The sequence below is a fragment of the Anomaloglossus baeobatrachus genome, chromosome 5, assembly GCF_048569485.1.
Source record: "Anomaloglossus baeobatrachus isolate aAnoBae1 chromosome 5, aAnoBae1.hap1, whole genome shotgun sequence".
In the NCBI taxonomy this organism is placed as follows: domain Eukaryota; kingdom Metazoa; phylum Chordata; class Amphibia; order Anura; family Aromobatidae; genus Anomaloglossus; species Anomaloglossus baeobatrachus.
In genome coordinates, this window is record NC_134357.1 from 585,626,988 (window position 1) to 585,640,322 (window position 13,335).

The 13,335-nt window shown below is 47.9% G+C and overlaps 1 protein-coding gene across 1 annotated transcript in view; it reads right to left on the reverse strand.

Moving 5' to 3' along the window:
- Positions 1-3,305, reverse strand: part of LOC142313145 (uncharacterized) — a 177,126-nt gene extending 173,821 nt beyond the window's left edge. Inside the window, exon 1 of the mRNA XM_075352133.1 lies at positions 3,265-3,305. The gene's annotated coding sequence lies outside the window, so the exon portion shown is untranslated. The remainder of the gene's footprint in view (positions 1-3,264) is intronic.
- Positions 3,306-13,335: the final 10,030 nt, after the last annotated feature.

A 13,335-nucleotide genomic window follows, 5' to 3' on the forward strand; every position in this document is an offset into this window, starting at 1 on the left:
CACAGATCGACTTGGCCAGGAGAACCATCTGTTCTTGGTGCCTTTTTTCCTGCATTTGCAAGGCTTGCTGCTGACGTTCCAACGCCCGGAGCAGGTGTGCATTGGTCTGTTGCTGCTGTGCATTAGCCTGTTGTTGCTGTGCATTAGCCTCTTGTAGCTGTGCATTAGTCTGTTGCTGCTGCCTTAGTATGTCCTCCATGGCGTCGCCGGGTTTGGGCTGTAGTATAGCCGCTCGAATCCAGGACATGTGCTACTGGGTCACCAGGAATGGATGCTACACCTCACCGGCTGTCATGCCCGCATTCTCCACCATATGTGAGGTAGCGTGGTCGGCTGCGCAGCAGAAGACACGGGATCCAGGCATTAAGGTTCACAGCACACGGTTTAATGTCCAAAACAAAAGTCCACAACAAGATACATGTGCCTCTCCAGCAGAGAACTCAGGGAGTTGTGATCACTCCCTCACACCCGGCACACCTGCCCTTGTTCCTGTTTCCATTTAACCCTTCCTTCAGCCTGTAGGGAAACAGCATTAACCCTGGAGTGGATTTACTTTCTATCATGGAGTGAGCACAACCGGGGCGAGACATACCGGCCGTCATAGATAACCCCGGTCACAGTCTCACAATATATATATATCAGTATGTACTGGCAGGATCAGTGTTGTAGCATGCAGTTGACAAGGTCGACAGAGGTGCAGATAGTGCTATGAAAATCTTATTACCTTATCCATTAATGTTACTATTTGTTCATGCTATTGACAGATATTCCTGGAAAGTACTTGAGTAATGCCATGTGTGATTTATTCTGTACCACATGTTTTTGGAATTAATAAAACGAAGTTAAAAAAAAAAATCATCATACAATGGGATTTTCTGGATTTATTTTTTGGAGGGGGGGGGATTCTGTCACAGTTGAAGTCACCTATGATAAAAATGACAGAACCCTCCATTCTTTGTAGGTGGGAAATGTGTTCGTTCTCCACAATCTGCTCCAAAAAAAGCAATTAAAAATGTTGTTTGTGTCCTAAAATGGTACGAACAAAAAATCAACAACTTAAAAAAACAGGTCCTGAAGCAGAAAAATAACAAAAAAAAAGCTACGGGTCTCAGGAAAAGGAGACACGACTAATTTACTTGACAAAGTTTTGATTCTTTCTAACCACAAATTAATAGAAAAATATAAAAAGCGTTCTAACATAGCTATCATGGTAATCGTAGTGATGTTATGAAGCGAGGACAATTTTACTCAACAGTAAACACCCCCCAAATATACATGTCAAAGGCCAAACTGCGTTTTTGATTTTGTTTTCAAAAATGTCCCTGAATTTGGTTCATCTTTAGCACATTACACAGTAAAGTGAATGGTGTCATTTAGAAATACTACTCAAATGACTATAGACACAGACAAATAATAAAATGCACAAATGAAGAATTGCCCGATGCGAAGGGACAAACATTCTTAATAATGGGTGAAACACGAAGCATCAGAGAAAGTCGATTTATCAGATGTAAAATTGGAAACGCAGTCAACCTCGGACTGGCCCACAGGAGGAGCGGAGAAATCCCGGGTGGGCCCCTCTGCAGCAGGAATGGACCCCGACCCCTATATATGAGCAGTAGTTGGCACAATACACTCGATTCGCTATAAAGGATCCAATCATCATTTACCGAACTGTCCAGTGTATTCTTATATAGAAGCAGCGGGAAATATGTGACTGAGGGGAAGGGGACATCTGCCCGGAGCTGAGCAGCCCCCCAGAGTCAGTGTTACAGGAGGGGCTCTGCCATCCGAGGCCAACACTGACCGCGAGTGTGAGGAAAGTCTATAGAGAGCGTGACGGTGATAATAGTGTGTACAGCGCCGCGGAGTATGGAGGCGATATATAATAACCTGCACCTACCTCCACCTGCAGAGCCGCACACTAGATATATAATAACCTCCACCTACCTCCACCTGCAGAGCCGCACACTAGATATATAATACCCTGCACCTACCTCCACCTGCAGAGCCGCACACTAGATATATAATACCCTGCACCTACCTCCACCTGCAGAGCCGCACACTAGATATATAATACCCTGCACCTACCTCCACCTGCAGAGCCGCACACTAGATATATAATACCCTGCACCTACCTCCACCTGCAGAGCCGCACACAGATATATAATAACCTGCACCTACCTCCACCTGCAGAGCCGCACACTAGATATATAATACCCTGCACCTACCTCCACCTGCAGAGCCGCACACTAGATATATAATACCCTGCACCTACCTCCACCTGCAGAGCCGCACACTAGATATATAATAACCTGCACCTACCTCCACCTGCAGAGCCGCACACCAGATATATAATACCCTGCACCTACCTCCACCTGCAGAGCCGCACACTAGATATATAATAACCTCCACCTACCTCCACCTGCAGAGCCGCACACTAGATATATAATACCCTGCACCTACCTCCACCTGCAGAGCCGCACACTAGATATATAATACCCTGCACCTACCTCCACCTGCAGAGCCGCACACTAGATATATAATACCCTGCACCTACCTCCACCTGCAGAGCCGCACACTAGATATATAATACCCTGCACCTACCTCCACCTGCAGAGCCGCACACAGATATATAATAACCTGCACCTACCTCCACCTGCAGAGCCGCACACTAGATATATAATACCCTGCACCTACCTCCACCTGCAGAGCCGCACACTAGATATATAATACCCTGCACCTACCTCCACCTGCAGAGCCGCACACTAGATATATAATAACCTGCACCTACCTCCACCTGCAGAGCCGCACACCAGATATATAATACCCTGCACCTACCTCCACCTGCAGAGCCGCACACTAGATATATAATAACCTCCACCTACCTCCACCTGCAGAGCCGCACACTAGATATATAATACCCTGCACCTACCTCCACCTGCAGAGCCGCACACTAGATATATAATACCCTGCACCTACCTCCACCTGCAGAGCCGCACACTAGATATATAATACCCTGCACCTACCTCCACCTGCAGAGCCGCACACTAGATATATAATACCCTGCACCTACCTCCACCTGCAGAGCCGCACACTAGATATATAATACCCTGCACCTACCTCCACCTGCAGAGCCGCACACTAGATATATAATACCCTGCACCTACCTCCACCTGCAGAGCCGCACACTAGATATATAATACCCTGCACCTACCTCCACCTGCAGAGCCGCACACTAGATATATAATACCCTGCACCTACCTCCACCTGCAGAGCCGCACACTAGATATATGGCTGCTCTGTGCTTACAGGACCTGTGATGATGTCACATAGGGGGAGGAGTCAGGGGTCACATGATCAGCTCCTCAGTGTATGCAGGGCTCTGCTGTGCTGGTTGTCATGGTGCTGGATGAGGGGAAGTTTATGTGTGGGGTCAGGAGGGGTTTACAGTGTGGATGTAGCAGAGCCGCGTGTGTACAAGGTGTACGGAGCAGAGCCGCGTGTGTACGAGGTGTACGGAGCGGAGCCGCGTGTGTACGAGGTGTACGGAGCAGAGCCGCGTGTGTACGAGGTGTACGGAGCAGAGCCGCGTGTGTACGAGGTGTACGGAGCAGAGCCGCGTGTGTACGAGGTGTACGGAGCAGAGCCGCGTGTGTACGAGGTGTACGGAGCAGAGCCGCGTGTGTACGAGGTGTACGGAGCAGAGCCGCGTGTGTACGAGGTGTACGGAGCAGAGCCGCGTGTGTACGAGGTGTACGGAGCAGAGCCGCGTGTGTACGAGGTGTACGGATCAGAGCCGCGTGTGTACGAGGTGTACGGAGCAGAGCCGCGTGTGTACGAGGTGTACGGAGCAGAGCCGCGTGTGTACGAGGTGTACGGAGCAGAGCCGCGTGTGTACGAGGTGTACGGAGCAGAGCCGCGTGTGTACGAGGTGTACGGAGCAGAGCCGCGTGTGTACGAGGTGTACGGAGCAGAGCCGTGTGTGTATGTGACGCCCCAGGGATGCCGATCCCGTTCAGGGACGTCACAGGGCTTGTTCAATATGGTGAACAGGTAATGTCAGTTTTTATTTGTCGTGACGCCACTCACGGTTTGCGGTCAGGGATATGGGTGACCGCCGCTGCAGGTTTTACGAGCGTCTGGGGCTGATGGGGTCTACAGCCAGATGATGTAGCCTCCCGTGAGTGAGGCAGTCCCCAGGGGCTCGGAGGACGAGGGTAGCGGGTCCCGGAATAACACAGGCTGAGTCCAAAAGTCTTTTAACTGGTTTTTACTCACTTAGGATGTTGCTGTGAGCTGACCCAGGCGTTGCTGTGATGAACCAGGTAGGACCAGGTCTCCTTCGGGCCAGTCTGAGGGTAACCTGTTAGCTCGCCTTCCTAGCACTCTGTGTTCGGATAACCCCTTGACGTAGAGTACCATGGGGGTCTATCCAGGGAGTCGCTTCTGCCTTTTCTCCCCTGTGTTTGGACCGTTTGCCGGCAGCGTGGACCAATTGAGATAGCTCCAGGCTCTGTCCACTTATAGGTCCCTGCGTTGCTGCTGATGCTGCTGCGTTGCTCGGACTCTGTGAGGTTAGTGAGGTACTTGTAGTTCCCCTTACCGGCAGGTTTACCAGGTAGTTAAACTGGAGTCTGCTCTAGGGACCTGTACCCCGTACGTGCCTAGTCACCAGGTACATCCTACTCTTTCTACCAGGTGACCGTTCTCCCCCGCTAACGGTTACTACCCCGTGCAGGGTCTGACTAGTGGCCGCGTGCGTACCCGCCTCGTGACCGCCGCTCACCACTACCAGACTAGCTCTTCTCCTTTCCTGACAACCTCTGCACTCTAGCTCCCAGCTCCTCCGCTCCACCCTTTGACAAGATTTGAAGACCAGACCCCTCCGGAGACTGCCCAAGGGTCCCATCTACTGGTGTGGGAGAACTGGTTGCTATGTGTCTGTGCGTACACACCTCGTTCTGGCGCTTAGGATTACCTGGAAGTACTGTCCCAGCATGGGTGCAGTACTCAGTGGCGCCTGACCGGGTCAGGGATGCCACATTCCCCCTTGGCTATCGACAGCACGTTCTCGGGTTGCAAAGATAAGAAACAAAACTCAAGTTTTCCCACACAGGGGACAAATTTACATGTAAACATACCAGGTACCTTACCACCACCACCCACGAGTCTTTAACCCAAGACCCGAATAAGGAGTGATCACCAGTCCTTTTGGTGATCTGGTCTCGGCCTGTTCCGCCGTAAACTATTCCGGCGACAGTCCTCCTTGTCCTGGTGGCGTAGTGTAGACCCCATAAACAGGTCTACCTGCTTCGTCTCTTTGTGTTGGAGAGCAGGCCTCATAAACAGGCCTGCCCCCTTGGTGGTGCAGAGCCATGCCCCATCAACAGGCACACTCTGGGGTTGGTACCACTGGGGTAACTATGTACACTGCGAGACTTTGTGGCTATAGCCAGTTCATAGCCTGTGGTCCATGTAAAGTGCACATAACCTGGTGCTAAGAATGCTTGAAGAGTTCACACAAAAGTCCTTGTAGGCATATTTTACTTAAACGTTACTTTAAATTTTCATAAAACATTTTAAACTATGCCGTCTCTATACCATAGTGGGAGCTGACCAAGGTTGCAGCGGTTTGACCTACGCAGTACAATGCCATCACCTGTCTGAGGTCGTGCCCTCCCACCCGGTGTATGTGTCTCAATGTGAATGATGGGTGTACTGGGTGCTGATACGTGTGTGCGGTCTTCTGGTTCGGCTACACCTGACTCTTTTAGGCTCTGAACAGGTTTTTCTTTCCCTCTAACTTCTTCTCTGGGTTGAGGAAAGGTGATCACTGGGATTACAATGGCTCCATTGTATTGAGGCCAACTTGCAGGGAAATCACCAAGCACCGTGTGGATCATCTTCGCTCTTTGTTCTTTGACTGGCGAAGAGTTGGGGACTTCCTCAGGGGTTCTTAGCTGTTCATGGCACCTCTTAAGGAGGTCTCTGGAAACCACAGCTGTCGTCTTTCCTCCATCTTTGCTGATGAGGCATGTCTTCTCATGGCTAAGTGTTGACAGTAACACAGTGTAGGGTTCTACTTCCCAGTGGTTGTCGAGTTTGTGATTTCTCCTCTTTCTCTTGAGGACCACTTCTCCAGGCATCAAAGGAGCAGCAGATGCATTTAGATTGTAGCCTTTTTCTTGTCTCTCCCGCTGCTGGATCAAGCTTTGCTCCACACACTGTTGTACTCTCTTGTACTGGGCCTGGCGGGTGGAATCCCAGTCGGCACCTTGTAGAGGGTCTTCGAGTGTCTAAATTCCCATTTCTAGATCCACTGGCAGTCTTCCAGGTCTGGCCCTCATCAGATATGCCGGTGTGCAGTTCGTGGAACTCACAGGGATATTGTTATACATGTCCACCAGGTCAGGCAGCTTCTCTGGCCACTGGCACCTTTCTTCTAGTGGTAGAGTTTTCAGGAGGTAGAGAACAATGTGATTCATCTTTTCACACATACCATTGGTCTGAGGATGGTAGGGTGTGGTACGGATCTTCTTGCAGCCATAAAGGTTACAAAACTCCCGAAACACCTCAGTTTCAAAGGCCGAGCCCTGGTCAGTGAGCACTTGGTCCGGGTAGCCATGTGGTCTGCAGAAATGGGCTTAGAAAGCTCTGGCTGCAGTCTGGCTTGTCAAGTACTTGACTGGTACTACCATCAGGAACCTGGAGTAATGATCAACCATGGTGAGGGCATAGGTGTAGCCCTATCTGCTGGGCGCCAACTTTACATGGTCCAGGGCCACTAATTCCAGGGATTGTTTTGGTTTGGATCAGCTGGAGTGGTGCTCTCTGACTGTGATGGTCTTTTCTTCTGAGGTTGCAGGGGCAGCAGTCTCTACACTACTTCTCCAGGGCAGCTCTCATACCCACCCAGTAGAATCTCTCCTTGAGGAGTGCCTCCAGCTTCTTCCAACCAAAGTGGCCTGTGCCATTGTGAAGACTGTGAATTTGGTGGCTGCCATGTAGTGCTTGAATCGCTCTGTGATAGCCCACACCATGGCCAGGAACTCTAACGTAAATGAGCTATAGTTTTCTGGGTTTCTTTCAGTAGGCCGGAGCGTCCTGCTGGCGTAAGCAATCACACGTTCCTTGCCTTTCTGCACCTGTGAAAGCACTGCTCCCAGCCCCACATTACTGCATCGGTGTACAGCACAAATGGTAGACCGTAATCAGGGTAGGCTAGAATCTCTTCACCCGTCAGGGCCCCTTCATTTGTCTGAACGAGTGTTCTTCTGCTTCTCCCCAGTTGAATGGTGGGCCAGAGGCCTTCCCTTTCTTTGCTTGGCCTACCAGGAGCTCTTGCAAAGGCGCCGCCATCTTCGTATAGCCCTTGATGAACCTCCTGTAGTAGCCCACCAGGCCAAGGAACTGACATACCTCCCTGACGGTGGTGGGTCTGGGCCAGCTCTGGATGCAGAATCGCTCCCTGCCCGGCACGCAGCGTGTGATGAGGGCGATCTGACTAGGGGTCTCCCGGAGCCTGGAGCTCCGGACAACAGATTGCCCTCATCACTGACCGGCCAGCAAGGACGCCCTGAACCAGGCGGGCCGGTCACAGAGAGAAGGCGGGCCAGATGTGGCCCACGGGCCGCCCCTTGCCCAGGTCTGATCTAGAGGAACATCGCATGTACTCAATAAAGGAGCTGCAGTCTAAATACCATACGGTTACACTCCCATGTTTCACTACCTACAAACTAGAAGTTATGTAACAAAGCTATTGGCAGCTCTCCCTGAACCTTTGTGCCCATACTTGTAGTATTGTGCCCATCCTTGTAGTATTTTGCCCAGTACCTTTGTGCCCATCCTTGCAATATTGTGCCCATCCTTGTAGTATTGTTCCCAGTACCTTTGTGCCCATCCTTGCAATATTGTGCCCAGTGCCTTTGTGCCCATCCTTGTAGTATTGTTCCCAGTACCTTTCTGCCCATCCTTGTAGTATTGTGGACAGTACCTTTGTGCCCATCCTTGTAGTAGTGTGCCCAGTACCTTTGTGCCCATCCTTGTAGTAGTGTGCCCAGTAGTATTGTGGACATCCACACACACATAAACACACAGCGAGGAGACCGCAGCGCTCCGAACCCTGATCGCGGGCACGGGCAGCTGTGGTCTCCTGCAGAGGAGACATGCGGCCCCGCAGGTAGGGCCCGCAGTGTCCAGGATGCAGCGGGTCCTGATTGTGAGCACATACCTGCTTGTTGCGGTCCGTCACGATCGCAGCTTTATGCCTGGGGGGTCGGCGCCGGCAGGACTTTACTAAAATTGAATAATCTACAGTACCACGCAGAGGAGATGGCTGCTGCCCGCCAATCACATGCAAGGAGGTGACGTCATGCAGCAACGTCACTTCCTTGCATCTGATTGGCAGGCAGCAGCCATTGGTATTATGTAGACAGCTTCTCTGCACTGCAAATTATTCAATTCTAGTAAAGTCCTGCTGGCGCCACCCTGGCATAGAGCTGCGATCATCACGGGGTCTGCGGGCCTCAACAAACAGCCTCAGGGGCTGCAGGCAGCCCGCGGACCGCGTGTTTGAGACCTCTAATTTAAGTAATTACAAAGAGAAAATGTTAATTCTAATACGTCATTCAGAGAATTCCTGAATTCAGAAAATGAAGAGGAGGAAGGAGAACCAATAAGAAGGATATGAAAAGATCTCCAATACGGAAGAAGAAAAAATGAACTTGAATATGAAGGAATTTATGGATAATGTGTTATGAGTGTGCCCCTCTCTGGGGAGACCTCTGGTGAGTCTGAAGTCAGAAGGTCACAGCGCCTAATTGTTCACATGTCTACAACTTGAGTTGAGTGAATCTACTTTCTTTTAGTGCTGTAGGGGTTAAGAACTCATTCCAATTTGGCTGTCCTTTGTAGCCTTAATCTCAGGCGCAGCTCTTTTTTGGCCACTCCCATTTGTTATAAAAAGTCATGTATCTTACCATTTGATGCCGGTTATAGATTCTCATTCTATGCTGACCTCTTTGGAAGGAGCCTGTTTCTGCAAGAAGCTGAGGAGTTATGATTATTGCTGCTGTGGTGTTTAGCTGCATTGTAAGAGCTTGAAGTGTTTTTCCCTTTTGTGTCTATTGTCCCTTTATCTCCTTTACCTGTTGTGTTAATGCAGTGGTGAGACTACTGTTCTTTTCGGCCTTCTCACTAGCCAGAACAAATGAGTGCCTAGGCACATCATGACGACGGGGGGAAGGCCCCGTATAGTGACATTAGGGAGCATAGGGTACAAACTCAGGAGCGTTGCAGGAGATGTCTCCTCTCCCTATCATCAGGGCCTTCCTTTTTTACCATTTTCGTTGTTACCCTTGTGTTACGCTGCACGCTGAGTGTCTGTACGCTCTGGTGTGACATAATGTTTTGGTTTTGACACCCACAGTTTTATCGGTTAAGCAGAATGAAATCCTGGACAGGAGCTTAAATTTTGTCCCTGGCGTTTTTTTGCTGAGGATAGAAATGTTTCAGGTCAGAATTATTCTAGTAATAAATATACAACGTTTAATGAATTTGAAGGATTCTCCTTCTCTGAACAGAAAAGTTTGGAGTCACTTAGATATTACCTTATTTTTTTTTCAGTGGCGCTAACATTAAATTAAACAGAAGTACACTCTATACATTGTTAATGTGGTAAATGACTATTCTAGCTGCAAACGTCTGTTTTTTAATGCAATATCTACATAGGTGTATAGAAGCCCATTTCCAACCACCACTCCACCGTTCTAATGATACATTGTGTTTGCTAACTGTGTTAGAAGGCTAATGGATGTTTAGAAATCCTTTGAAAACCCTTTTGCAAGTATGTTAGCACAGCTGAAAACCGTTTTCCTGATTAGAGAAGCTATAAAACTGACCTTCCTTTGAGCTAGTTGAGAATCTGGAGCATTACATTTATTGGTTTCATTAAACTCTCAAAATGGCCAGAAAAAGAGAACTTTCATATGAAACTCAACAGTGTATTCTTGTTCTTAGAGATGAAGGATATTCCATATGAAAAATTGCCAAGAAACTGAAGATTTCCTACAACGTGTACTACTCCCTTCAGAGGAGCGCACAAACAGGCTCTAACCAGAGTAGAAAGAGAAGTGGGTGGCCGCGCTGCATAACTGAGTAACAAGACAAGTACATTAGAGTCTCCAGGGTGAGAAATCGACGCCTCACAGGTCCTCAACTGGCAGCTTCATTAAATAGTACCCGCAAAATGTCAGTGTCAATGTCTACAGTGAAGAATTGACTCCGGGATGCTGGCCTTCAGGATATAGTGGCAAAGAAAAAGCTATATCTGAGACTGGCTAATAAAAGGAAAAGATTAATATGGGCAAAAAACACAGACATTGGACAGAGGAAGATTGGAAAAAAGTGTTATGGACAGACGAATCAAAGTTTGAAGTGTTTGGATCACACAGAAGAACATTTATGAGACGCAGAACTACTGAAAAGATGCTGGAAGAGTGTCTGACGCCATCTGTCAAGCATGGTGGAGGTAATGTGATGATCCGGGGTTGCTTTGGTGCTGGTAAAGTGGGAGATTTGTACAATGTAAATTGATTTTGAATAAGGAAGGCTATCACTCCATTTTGCAATGCCATGCCATACCATGTGGACAGCGCTTGATTGGAGCCAATTTCATCCTACCAGAGGACAATGCACACTTCCAAATTATGCATGAACTATTTAGAGACGAAGCCGGCAGCTGGTATCTATCTGTAATGGAGTGGCACAGTCCAGTCACCAGATCTCAACCCTATTGAGCTGTTGTGGGAGCAGCTTCACGGTATGGTACCAAAAAGTGCCCATCAAGCCAATCCAACTTGTGGAGGGGGGGGAAGCATGGGGCGAAATATCTCCAGATTACCTCCGCAAATTAACAGCTAGAATGCCAAAGGTCTGCAAAGCTGGAATTGCTGCAAAGGAGCATTCTGTGCCGAAAGCAAAGTGTGAAGAGAAAATTATTATTTCAAGTAAAAATCATTATTTCTGACCTCGTCACTGTCTGGACGATATTCTCTATTCATTATGCAACTCATCTGATAAATAAAAGTAGGATTTTTCATAGAAAACACAAAATTGACTGGGTGACCCCAAACTTTTGAGCTGTAGTGTATATAACATTTAATAACGTATGGCTTCAGGATGTGTTTTATAGATTAGGAAGAACAAAGATATCTGTAACGTGTGTCCAATCGACCTGTATAAGCAGATACTCTGATGCCAGCGAGGTGTTACTTACTTGGCTGCTTTCAGTTTTATCTGCTTAAGATCTACCAGTTCTCAAAATGCTGCTCTGTGTATAACCTCATCCACAGCACTGATTGGCAGCTGTGGATAATGAGCATAGACATAAAGCTGCCAATCAGGGCAGATGGACATGGGGATGGAGGATACATGGCAGCAGGTTTACTAGTTCTCTAATGATAATTCCCTAGCAATAATAGCGTGATTTTATCAAAACTACAGCAAGAAGCTCAGAAAATGACACATCATTGGAATCAGTCACCGGTGGCAGACAGTCCTGTGGTGTCAGGCAATAGAAGGTCACAGCCTCACAGCGTTTGGCTGTGCAAAATGCTCCCTGACTTTCTATTGCTCCTTCTGTCAGTATTCAATGTTCTAGGAAACTCCTCTGCTGGGTTTTCATGCTTTTCCCTTTAGGACCCAGGGGAGCTCCTCTTCCCTTGACCTGCTAATTATCTGTATTTCCCCTTGGGCTTAAATACTTTAATTTTCCTTGTGCTGGCGCTATTCAGTTGTTGTTATTATTATTATTATTATTATTTCTTATTATAACACCATATATTCCATTTCTCTTTACAAGTGAAAAGGGTATACATAAAAAACAAGTCCAACAATCATGAACATTACAAAAACAGACTGGTACAAGAGGAGAGGATCCTGCCCGCGAGGGCTCACAGTCTGCAGGGAATGGGTGAAGGTACAATAGGTGAGGACGAGGTCGTTGCGCAGTGGTGTAATGGACTGAGAGTTAATGCAGGTTGTAGGCTTATCGGAAGAGGTGGTTCACAATCTCTGGATGCAAGCAGGTGGCTTGCACGCATCAGTAGGATCGTTGCTGCTCGGTTTACTGAACTTCTTACTGAGTCGTCTAGACATAAGTTATTGTTTCCCCCAGTTTGTTATCCCTGTGTGTCCTTTAGTGTCTAGTGGGGTTGACAAAGAGCTCATCCCATCCACTCCCTACGAAGGGCTCAGATCAGGATCAACCTAGACTCCGGTATCTGGCTATGTGCATAGGTGTGGAACCTATCAAGGGCGGTGAGGGAACCCAGGACCCAGTGGTAGGCTTTTTCAGGGGTCACTATCTCCCCCTTACATAGACACAGGGTTTCCCTTCCCTTTCTCCATTCGCTTGGTACTTCCTCGTAGCTAGCGTGATACTGTCTTTATATTCTGACTTTTTATTAAGGGGTAAACACTTAGTGACAGATTCCCTTCACAAAACTTCATCATAGGTATCATAACTGTTACTTACTCTTCACCAAAAAATAGACCCCTTTTAGTTCTGTTCTCTTCTACACCCATAGTCTATACTGTAATAAAGGTTTATGGGCAGAGATGAGCGAACCAGAAAAAAATCAGTGTTCGAGTTCAGAGTTTGGGTGCTTTATGTATCCTAACCACTTGATCTAGCATCAGTGTGTTTGGGTATGCTCAGTGCTCAGCACAGTGCAAGTCCCTTGCAGTGTTTGAATGGCTTTCACGAGTGGGTAAAAACATCGGTATAGGATGTATTGTGTAAACCCTGACTTCACTCCCCCGGAAATGCTCTGTTTATGGCTGCATGTCGGCAAAGACCGAAATACCCAATCAGTGACTTACATTGGGGTTCTAATCAAGTCCGGTTCCGAACTGAACTTTAGCTAAAGTCAGTCTGAAAAAGTTGATCCCGAACTTCAGCGGGTCCGCTCATCTCAATTTGTGGGTAGCCCCGCAAAAAAAAGGAATTTATCTTACCGTTAATTCGGTTTTTAGGAAACCCTCCACGACCGCACACAGGAGGTTAACTCTCTGCCCTAATATGGGCAGGAAACACAAAGAGGTTAAATAATCCCTCCCCACCTCCCATCTCCAGTGTTTTTCCGAGTAACCATAAAATGAAAGAATGGTCTAAATCTTTTATTTCAGAAATAAGCCATTAAAATGCAGCAAAATTAAATTGATAGGGAGGAAATAATTGTGCTGTCGTGGAGGGTTTCCTAGAAACCGAATTAACGGTAAGATAAATTCCATTTTCTCTAGTCACCCTCTACGACAGCACACAGGAGGAGT